This window comes from Panthera uncia, chromosome B4 (assembly GCF_023721935.1).
Source record: "Panthera uncia isolate 11264 chromosome B4, Puncia_PCG_1.0, whole genome shotgun sequence".
NCBI lineage: Eukaryota > Metazoa > Chordata > Mammalia > Carnivora > Felidae > Panthera > Panthera uncia.
The window spans coordinates 99,078,507-99,090,326 of record NC_064809.1 but is presented as its reverse complement, the minus strand read 5'-3'; the positions used below and the strand labels follow the sequence as shown (position 1 = coordinate 99,090,326).

The 11,820-nt window shown below is 38.5% G+C and overlaps 1 pseudogene; it reads right to left on the bottom strand.

The window, feature by feature from the left end:
* LOC125919888 (peroxiredoxin-2-like) overlaps positions 1 to 2,358 on the bottom strand; it is a 31,291-nt pseudogene extending 28,933 nt beyond the window's left edge.
* Between the last annotated feature and the right edge of the window lie 9,462 nt (positions 2,359 to 11,820).

Below are 11,820 nucleotides of genomic sequence, written 5' to 3'. Positions count from 1 at the left end.
TCTCTCTCTCTCTCTCTCTCTCTCTCTCTCTCTCTCTCTCTCTCTCTCAGTCTCTCTCTCTCTCTCTCTCTCTCTCTGCCCCTCCCCTGCTCACACTCTGTCTCTCCCTCTCTCTCAAAAATAAACATTAAAAAATTAAAAAAAAAAGAAATATTGCTACTTCTGTGTTGGGAAAGAACAACTTTTGAACCCATTTCCCATATTCACGGGAACAGTGAAGAACAATATTTCTTGATAGTTCTTCTCATTAAAAACAAACAGAAATGAGGGGGATGTGGAGAAAGAGGGTATGAGCATTAATTCATACCAGTTCACACCGTATTTCCAGTGCGTGTTATTAAAAGTGTTTTTGTTAGCATTAAACCTGAGGAATGGGTTCTTACTTTGGGAAACAAAATGTAGGCATATCCAAAATTCCCATAAATTATATTACTATTGATTGATATAAATTCATACTTTACAAGGAGCCTATAAAAAAGTGACTACTAATTATAAAAGGAGCACAATGGAGCCATATACCTAGAGACTCTCAGTCAAGAGTCTCTTTCCACTTGATTCCTTAGACAATTCAGAATGTACCCAGAAGATTCCTTTTTATAACCCAGTGACAAGCCAAGGAGATGCTGTAATGCTACTACGTTAAATCCGTTTTAATTTTTCCCCTGTTCCCGAGCACGTAAGCACTATCAGGAGAACAGAAAATGCCTGTTTAGAAATTATTTGTGCTACCATGTCTTAATTGTTTTTAAACTGGTCTGTTAAAAGGTTTATTTTGAAATAAATATAATGATACAAGTTTATATCTGGGCATCCAGTAAATATTTGTTTTGAGGAACCTGCAATATTCAGGACAAATTCTTTGAGGAGTCCGTACAAGAGCTTTATATCCAAGAGGGGAAAGGTTTGAAGGTAGATTTTGAGGGACTCCTTTTATTTTATTTTAAATCATGGCAAAAAAAACCACACTCATATATCCAGTAGGTTTCAAAAATCATTTAAATGCATATTTCTTGCATAAGTCCTAGAGAAGAAAATCATAAGAATTATCCAAGGGCATCGTAGCTGGCAAGGAAGGAAGTTTTTTCTAAGGAACTGACTTTTAACCTATGTTTTTCTCGATTAATATAAATCAGCTAAGTGGGGGCAGTAGGTGGAAAGGGTAAGGAAAATCTTGATCAAGCCATAGGGAACACTGGGTGTGAAAACTGTGAAGAAAGAGGCGGTAGGAAGACCTTGAAAAATGGACTAAAAGCCACTGTGACCAAGCTAGAGAAAGCAATGGCAAAGAAAAGTCTGACATGAGGCTGGGAGGGGCCAGATCAGGAGGGCTTTGTTGGTGGCATTAGGGAGCTCAGACCATACTCTAAGAGTGATAGGGGATCACCGAGGGTTTTAAGCAAGGAGATGTCATCACAGCATTTACCTCTCTAAGAAAACCTCTCTCTATGCTGCGTGGAGAATTGATTGTTAAGAGTGGAAGCAGAGAGACCATGAAGTAGACTTTTGCTTAGTCCAGGAAGATGACGGCACTGTGCACTAATTTAGTGGGAGTGGAGAGGGATAAAAATGCTTATTTATAGAGGAAAATAGATGGAAATGAAGAATAAGGAAGAAGGAAGTAGAAAAGATGAGTCCCACATTTCTGGCTTCAGAAATGGTAAGACAGAGAAGCAGTAACATGGACCAAGAATGAGGAGACAGGAAAAGGAAAACAAATTCAATAGCGTGGAAGTTTTCTGCTGCCGTTCCAATCAGTGGAGATTAGTCCTGGAATCAATATAAAGTGAGAAATGTGAATCTCCCATAAATTAGTCAGTCTTGGTTCCCAATTGCCTCCCCAAAACCAGCACTTCTCCCAGAGAAGTGGGTGTGGTTCTTGTGTTAAGGCTCATGCTCCACTTCCCCAAATACAACTGCTTCATCAGGTGTACATATGGAGGAACTAAGGCATCTTACATCACTCGATACTAAGACATCATATATCGCCAAAGTGACACCTTCCAAAGGGACATTGTGCTTCGATTGTGTTGATCCCATTTGTGCTACAGATTTCCATTCTGTTCTCTGTTGTTCTCTGCAACTCCCAATAATAGCATCACACACCCCCACTCAGTGCATGTGACTTGCCACATCTTTCCTAGTGGAAGCAATATAGTTCCCACTGTCATCATCTTCATCCTTGGCCATGTGACTTACTGTGGCCAGTGGGACACAAGCAGGGGTGAAATTTTTTATAACTGAATTTAAAGAGTCATCAAATGGTTTCCCCTTGGCTCTTTCATCTTCTACCATGAAAAATAACATGTACCAGAAGTTAGCCGTTCCTGAAATCTGAATTCCAGAATGAAGGAGACCCATAGAATCAACCTGCAAGTAAATCTAACCAATATCTAACATGAAAAAGAAATAAATCTTTGTGTTTAAATGGTTGAAATTTGGGGCCACTTATTACTGCAGGACAACATAATCTAAATTGACTGACATAAAAATCCAAAACTACTTTTGCCTAAATTTGGATATATGAGAATTTCACTTTAAATTTAACTTTAGAACCTATCCCACACTAAGATGTAGCTCCAGGTACTTTTAGGGAATTTCTATTACCTTTCTTTACAGATGGGCTCAGATCTCATACCTGAGGCCATTAATAGAAGACCTACAAGCAGGACGGTTTCAACTTCAAAATGATAAACATTGTTTTTGGTCCCTCCAACAAAAGCTAAAGATCTTCAGGGGGGCTGGCCCTGGACCCCCATCTGGCTCTAGTAACTTGTAATGACTTCCCTCATTCTGGTCCTCTGCCTGTAAGATTAACAGCATTAGAAGTTTTGTCATAAAAGCTTTTCTGAAGAAAACGGAATGGCAGTAATGACAAACACACACCCATGTATTTCTTGTCCATTTGTTCTCCCCGATCTTGGTTTGAGATGAACATCTCATTTGTACTTTTACAGACAAATGTCTGGCTGCCTGCCACATTTCTTAGACTGGAAATCTGATTTTGCATTTTTCCAGAGGTAATGAATATTTCCTTTATAAAGTCTGTGCTAATTTGCCATATACATCTTCAAAAACTCAAGGTTCTTATATAAACTCCTGGGTTTTGCTGAATTTTAGTCTTAGTATCAACTAACTTCAAACCTTGTCCATAACTCAATCTCTGTCTCTCTGTCTGTCTCTACACACACACACACACACACACACACACACACACACACAAGCAAGTCCACAGGCCATCTATCACTATTTCTGAACATTCTCTTCTATATTTGCTATCTGGCAATGATGAAAGGTAGAAGAGGAAGGGACACAACACACCTGAGAGAGCGGGTCTACATAAACTCAGCATGAATAACCTGAGACGAGAAGAGGAAGACAGACAAGAGTTCATGGAACTTTTCCCCTGAAGACGTATAATTTAGTATAACAAGATGGCTAGTGAAATGACAATAAGGTCCCTTAATGGGGCTTGAGCACGATTTGTCTCCTCAGTCCTTGATTTTTTTTTCCATATACAATATCACATAAAGAAATGGTCATGTAAGTTTACCCAAGGAAAGAGGGAATGTGGCCCCAGTAGTACCAATAATTTGAAATTAAACAATAAGCTCTAGGAAATAAGCCCATAGGAAATTATTTTGACTTAAGCTGTGACAAACAGAATTCTGCTCACTTCTTTTCTGGACATTAAATGGAAAGAAAGTGATTCTTTCCTTTAGCATTCTTCTCAGTCTTTGTATGCCAATCTTGCTTATGAGCTGTTTTTTCCTTAAAATTTAAACACCCTTTTCCTCCCACCCACAAGATAGAATGCCAAGTGTTATTCTCTAATCAGCTATTGATTTTGTGCCATCTGTTACCTATGAAGCATGATTTCAAGAAAAGCAATGGTGTGGCATCTCTTAGCTTAAATTGTTCTAGTCAACCTCTTCTTCCAAAGTGCTAGACACAAACCTGTTTATTCCCTGTCTGCCACCCTGATCTATGACTTTTTATTATTTATCATTTATATCTAAATGAATTTACAAAATATAATGGAAATTCACATTTAAGTTGCTAGGTTGAACAGAAGCTTTTAAACCATTATTTTCCTCAGTCAGGAAGTTCTCATGGGCATGCCAGTCACCCACATGAACTTTCTAATAAACACCAATTCCTATAAGTTTTCTTCACTTATTTCTGGCACTGCTAATTCTTATACCTCTCCCTCATTGGGATAAGAAAAAAAAAAGATCAATGAAGAAAATCTACACCATTCTTCAATTTGAATGTCACCATTTATTAAAAATAGTGTGGAGTCAAAGGATATTCTTTAACTGCTGGTTAAATGGAAGTTTGATATGATGTTATCATAGGAATCATAATTATACTCATCTTAAACATGTATTAATGAATGAACCAAATATCTCTACTATTTCACATGATGCAATTTCCACTTTCTAAATTTTTGGTCTTTCCCTTCTTTGTTTACCTAATCGCCTATTTATTTTATACACATTTTCTCTAATTATATTTCCTTTGTTTTCAAGAAACAGATATATATTAAGCCAAAACAGAAAGAGAAAGTAGGGTTATTATGATAATCATAAACATTGTAATTTATTGGACACTCAGAAATAGAAACCAAAGTACGATTATATCTAACTGGGACCATGACAAGAACGTCATGGATTAAGACAACTACCTCATTCTCTCAGGTCATAGTGTCTCCAACACATATATATTGAGTAACCTCTATGTTCCAGGCACTGTCTAAGCAGCAGAAAAATGAGACATTAGCCAGTTATTGAAAATACTTTAAAAGTAGGAAAATTGTACAGAGTAGAAATATTAGATGCAGAGCTCAGTTGATTTTGAGCGTATAGTAAAGGCTTCTGAGAAATGAAGCAGAGGTTGGAATCTTGAGAATAAACGGAAGGTAATCATGCAAGTGGTGCTATGAACTTTCAACTAGCACAACTGTGTGTTGTCTAAACCCCTTCTTTTATATGTGTGTTTCATTCTTCTGCCTAAGAAGTTTCTTTCGGCTATTTATGTTTTACAGAGACACAAAATACAGATGACTTCAAATCTGGAAATTACACAACCATTAGGCTGTTACAAGGAAGGCTATGGTCTCTCTTGTTAGAATGGACAATCTAATTGACTTAGCCTGATCTACAGAGGGCTTGGCTAATATTAAGTGCTGCCATAGTCAAATTAGCCTCTGGAGCAGGAGTAGGGCAGAGAGGGTCTTGAAGTAAATGGCTGTGGTTACAGTCGAGGATATGTAAGAAAGAAAAGTAGATTGCAGCAGGTGAACTGATTGACATGTCTAGAATACATATCTTTTGGTGAACACACACATATGCAGTGCCTCATGGGCAGTACTCTAGGTTGTTTTTCACTGGTGGTGAGCAGTTGTGCACACCCTAATCCAGCTTTCTCTGTGATTACTAGGCAGCTTGTGGCATGGGCTGAGGAATAGCCAAAGGCACCAACAGATTGTGGCTACTGAAATAAGTCCAACTTCCTTGGGAAAGGTATTCACGACCTTGGCTTGATTAGCTATGGTCTCTACCCCTGCATAAAGTACTATTACTGGTTTGAAAAGAATGCTGTTGAATTGTCCATGATGTGGGTATTGACATTAAAATTAATTTTATTAATAAAATTAATACTATCAATATTAATCTAGTAGCAAATTGTTGGGTTCTAGAGTCAAATAGACTCTAGTTTGAACCCAAATACTATAAAAGCCTCATAACATGGTTAAGCTATAAGATTCTTCTTCCATAAAACTGAGATAACAATACCTGCATAGCAATTAAGAATCCTGTGGGATAGCACGTAAAAGACTCTCCCAAACAACAATGGCTTAAACATCGATGGTTAAATCTCTCTCGTAAAAGAAGTACAGATATAAGCAGTTTACAACTGGTACAATGGCTCCAGAAAGTTATCCAGAACCCAGAATTCTTTGATCTGTCTGTTCACTTATGCTCAGCACTGGCTTCTATCCTCAAGCTACCATGGCCCATACTAGCGACTGAACCATTAGCAATCATCGCTGCATTTCAAAGAGTTAAAAAAGAGGAAGTGGGGGTAAAGGGTGGGTTCACAAAGAAGGATCTCCCAATGGCCTAAAGTTTCACACAGCAGATCTGTGCACACCCTGCAGGTCAGTACTCATTCATGTGGGTGCGTGAAGGTGCAAGGTGGGCTTGGAAATTAAGTCCTTTAGCGAGGGCTGTGTCACTTAGATAACGTTTGGATGCAAAGGAAAAAAGGAAAAGTAGATTTGTAGGCAACCAGCCTTCTCTACCACAATGTTCCCCACAGGATTGTAGTGCTGATTTGCTCATTAAATGAGTTAATACATGTTAAACTCTGAGCACAGTGCTTGATACATTGTCAGCACTCAGAAGCTGCCATTATTATTGCTAGCCAATTGCCAGGGATAGAAAATTCTATTATTTAAAACTCATTGACAAAGGAATTATCTATAATTCTGGAATATGCAAATTCCTTTATTCTATTTGTACTGATCAAATATTAAAGGAAATGATTTTTAAAAGTTACACACAAAATATGTAGGAAAAACAGTTTAAGCCAGTAGTTAAAAATTATGCTCAAACAATTATGCTTTGGAGAGTTCATAAATGAACAAAAATTTATGAAGTAAAAGGTCCAAAAGCTAGGAAACTGCAGAAAACTATATAGGAAAGGAAATGGTTTTCTTGATTTCTATAATAATTCTCAATAAATAACTTAGAAGAGATGATAATAAAATGTGGGTTTTTCCTCAATCCTTCACAGATTTTCACACAGTTCAGCACAAGTGATTCTGTGGGTGGAGACGAAGGAGAAGCAGCATGTTCCTGTTCTTAGACGTTTTCAGTCCCTGCTCACTGACTCTCCTTTTTCTATTTTCTCCATCCTCCTTTCTCTCCTTTTCTCGAAGTCTCCATATTCTTTCCCCCTCCCTTTGCAATTTCCCCTGGGACTGCTCTGTTGTGCTACTTTGCAATGTTTTTGAGGTTTGATGCAAATCCTCATCAACGTTTTTCATTCTTTTTTAGAGTATACATCATTCTGAATCACTGTTTCCAGGCAAGAGATGATGCCAAGTTCTCTTAATGCTAATTCTCTTGTCCAATGCTCCCTCAGAAGTAAAATGGAAATAAACTGCCAGAAACATAGCAGAATGGGTCTCAGCATAACACAGACCTAGGTGTGTGCTCCCTGTGGGAACTGAACTACTTATTCTCAGGCTCAGTTTTCCTTTCCCTGAAACTGATATAATAGCATATATCACGTGAGGACTTTTGTTATGGATTAAATATGATAGTGCATTTAATTTCATATTACAGTAAGAAACACGGAGCAAATAAATGTTAGCCCTGATAATAATGATGATAATAATGAAACTAGATACAGAAATTCTATAGCCAAGCCTCTGGTATCTACAAAATATTGTTGTGACATAATAGTAACCCTGCTATTAGGTAGATTAATGAGCACTTTCCACATGGAGCCAAACAAATAAACAAAAACTCAAAAACAAATATGCTATGTTTGATTCATCTTTTGGGTAAATTTCATTCCCTGGTAGGATACCACAAATAGCCCAGTCTGTCCTTGTGGCTATAGTCCAATAGCTGATGCTATTATGCACTTTCTGTATAATAATATAGGATGCCTACTGTCAGCCTTCCATCATTTAGTCTAGCTCAGAAATAAATCATCTCTCAGTATTTTTCTTGTATCTTGAAATTATTCCCTCATTGTTCATCATTCTCCAGGCAGAATAATCTAGACTTAATCTGGTAATCTACACAGTATCAGTCCTCACTGATAAACCTTTAGTCTAATTATCGTGGATATATTTATTCTTTGCCTGACCATCTGAAATAAATGCTCCCACTGATTCACTTCCTTCCAAAGCACATATGGTGTTTTTCTAATAGTTCTTTTCCCAAGGCACTGACATATCTTGACAGACCTTCCCTACCTCTATCAAAAGCAAAGGTTCTTAAGCTGTTTGGGCTGATGGATGTTTCTGAAAATCTGATGAAAAAGATAGCTATTTTGGAGAGGAAATTTTTACACATGTTGCTTTAGACTGAATATTTGTGTCCCCCACAAAATACCAATGTTAAAATCTTAAACCCCAAAGTGATGGAATTAGGAGGTGGGGCTTTGGGGAGGTAATTAGATCATGAGGGTAAAGCTCTCATGAATGGGATTCTTGCCCTTATAAAAGAGACCCCTGAGAGACAGATGTTACCTCTTCCACCATGAAAGGATAAAACAAGTAGTCTGTGACCTGGAAGAGGGCCCTAACCCAACCATGCTGTCACTCTGAGCTCAGATTTCCAGTCTCCAGAACTATAAACATGAAATGTCTGTTGTGTATAAGCCACCCAGTATATGGGATTTTGTCATAGCAGCCTGAACAAACTAAGACTCCACTTAACCGCCAAGTGGCACTTCTACCTTCCCTTTTGCCTTTTTCTCCCCAGAAGCTATACCTTTCAAAGACTGCCCCCCAAAATCTCACAAATGTTCAAACTCCTTCTTGCGGTCTACACTCGGATCTATTGGGCAAAAGTTTAGTATTTTCAGACCTTCTAGGGGGAATTGATATTTCCCACAGTAGCTTTAGATCAACTCTAGGCTAACTCTAGTTCCCATCTTCTCCCTCCATAATGGTTCATGGCCTCCTTTGCTTACTGCAAGGCCTTGGGGTAGGAGGTACTGAATGGCAGTGTTAGAAATCTCAACTTGGATTTACTGTTTTGGCTTTCTTAGAATTTATTTATTATAAATAAGTTTATTATTCTCTGTAAATTATGCTGAAGGTGTTGTTTTGGTATAGTTTTATTCTTCCCTCCTTATTGATCTGTATTGTTCTGGAAAGAAACACCAGGACATAGGGACATAGGTAACCACTTGGCAGCCACTTCAACTATTTGAAATTTCTCACAGATAATTCTGCTACAGTGTGAAGGGCAGGTTGGAGGAGAAGCTAAGAAATAAAAAGATTCACTACGAGCTATTTCAAAAGTTTAAGTAAAATATAACGAGGGCCATAATTAACTCTGTAGACGAAGATGCAGTGGGTTCAGATGATAATGATTTGACAAGAGTCAAGCAGAATGAAGGAAGTGTGACCCCTAGCTTTCTGGCTTAACCATTGCTATCACTATGGTAGAATCATTTGGAGATAAGGGAGATAGGATTGGGGCAGATTGGGGCAGATGGGGAGTACAGATAGAAAGAATTTAATGAGTTTAATTTTAAAACTAAGGGTTTGGGATGCCTGAGAATTATCTAGGAGGATGTACTCACTGGGAACTTTAGAAATAGCGAATACACAAAAATTCTACTACTAAAGATAGAAATCTGGAAGTCCATAGCATAAAGCGGATAGAAGAAGCTGTGTTCATGTGTGAGGTTTTCCAAGGAAAGGGGAGCAGGAAAGAGTAGAGAGGAGGAAAGGATGCCAAGATAAAAACTGGGGAGACACTTTCATTGTCATCTCAGACCTAGGGAGAAGAACCAGTGGAGAGAGCTAGAAAAAAGAAGTCAGTAAGCCAGGGGGAAAAACTAGGACAGGCCCAATTTGGAAGCTGAGGGTGAAACCAGTTTATTGATGGAAAGGTTTGTCCATCTTGTAACTACTGACTGAGCAGAAAATAAAGGAAGAAGTGAAGATATGAATATCAAGTTGCTTGAAGAGTGAAGATCTACTGAAGGTTTTAGCATTAGGAGGTCATTGATGATGTTTGTAAAGAACATTTCTTATGGGTTGGTGAGGGTGAATGTCAGATCACAGTGGGTTGAGGAATCAGTAAAAGTTGAAAAATTGGGGGCAGGAAGCATAGACCTCTTATCTATAGTGCCTTATCCATGGCAGTCCCTAAGACAAAATAAGGACAGTCATTAAAATAATACACCTAGTGATAGTTTCATAACATTTAACTTCTGACCTGTGGCACTTTTGACTATACGTGTACATACTGTTTCTCTCATTTTGAAATGGAAGTTCCTTTATGTAAGAATATGCATCTAAGTCACGTTTGTATCCTGCAGAAGTGTGTACCTATGATGAATTCAGGAAGAATCTGTTGGCTAAATGAATGAACCAATGAAAGACTCAAAAAAACTAAGACCCAGCTATGTTCCAAATCCTAGGCATAATACTTAGTTCTCATTTCCAGGTGTCACTGCCTTGAAGAATGTTTAGCCTCCAGTTTGAAACAATGAAGAGATGCCGACTCTTAGCTTATTTTATGAGATGTGAATGACAGTCCCTGGCAGTCACAGCAGAGGAGCTATTAGGATGCACAGAAGACTCTGACAACCAGCTGAGGTATGTAAATGGCCATTCTGACAGCTCTTCTCCAAAAGGGCCCTTCAAACCCTAATGTGCTTTACCATTTATCTCTCGTTGTACAAGTAAAGAAATATTTTTTTCATCTGTAACTACCCACAGGCATTTATATGATTTTATTACTGCTCTCCAGTGCTGCCAGGCAAATATCCTTTGAGCCTATTTTGATTAATAACATGGTTTGCATTGATTGTTTGATTTCCAAGCACGTCTCCAAGTGAGACCCCAATGTGGACTTCCAGATCTTCTCCACGTCAGTTCTGTTTTGAAAGGAAGGCTCTGACTGATACAAGTTTCAGAGAACACAGCACTGAGCACAAATACAAAAGCAACAGCATGTACACAGAGCCACAGAAAGGAAGAGAAAACAACCCAGAACAAATGTGCCAGAGCTTAGTTTTTAAGAGGAAAGAAAGGAATGGGGACCAAAATACCCCATGCAAGATTTCATAATCCTTTTGACTTTCACCCCAGGTGTGGCTTCCTATATAGGCCAACAATGTTTTTTAGAAAGCCAAATAAAGAACTGTGATAGGAATGTTTCTTGTAATATAAACATCTAGAAATGCTTAATTTGTCCAGCTGGTTGTGGTGGTTAGATCCTTAATTATTTGTAGGACATTGGCTTGAATTCCTCAAATCCCTTATGATTATTTGGGTAGAGATGTGGAGGGCAAGATACATTTCTCCATATTATTTCAGCTTGCTTGTCAATATCCATTCCAAATTATGTCTACCATGTATATAATACTTTGTTCTATACCCCACAACCTCTTCTAGTCACAGACTGATTACATTTATTCTCCCCAATTCCTCCAGCCCAAGATGACAAATATTTCAGTTTTTACTTAAGAATTTAGAGACAATAGTGGGAGAGGTAGGTTTACTTAGCTGCACAGGAAAAACAACATTGACTATTAGACATCTCTAGCCCTAAAAGTCATTGAGCTTATCCAGGGAATTTGCAGTGATCATTTTTTTTTTTTTACTAGGATTTTAGCTTTGCACCATATTGCCCCCTTTTTCCTCAAACCAAACTCACTCGGCTGTAGCTCCCACCCAATGTTTTAGATAATTTCTGTTGCAGAACAATTTAGATGGCCCTCTGTTTTATTGCAAAACAGCTGCTCATGCCTAAAGGGCCTCATCCTCATATTTATAACCAAACATGACTCTTCTCTCCCTAGAAGGAGTTCTGCACCAGTCTTTTTTTTTTTTAGAATTTTTTTTTTCAACGTTTTTTATTTTTTTATTTTTGGGACAGAGAGAGACAGAGCATGAACGGGGGAGGGGCAGAGAGAGAGGGAGACACAGAATCGGAAACAGGCTCCAGGCTCCGAGCCATCAGCCCAGAGCCTGACGCGGGGCTCGAACTCACGGACCGCGAGATCGTGACCTGGCTGAAGTCGGACGCTTAACCGACTGCGCCACCCAGGCGCCCC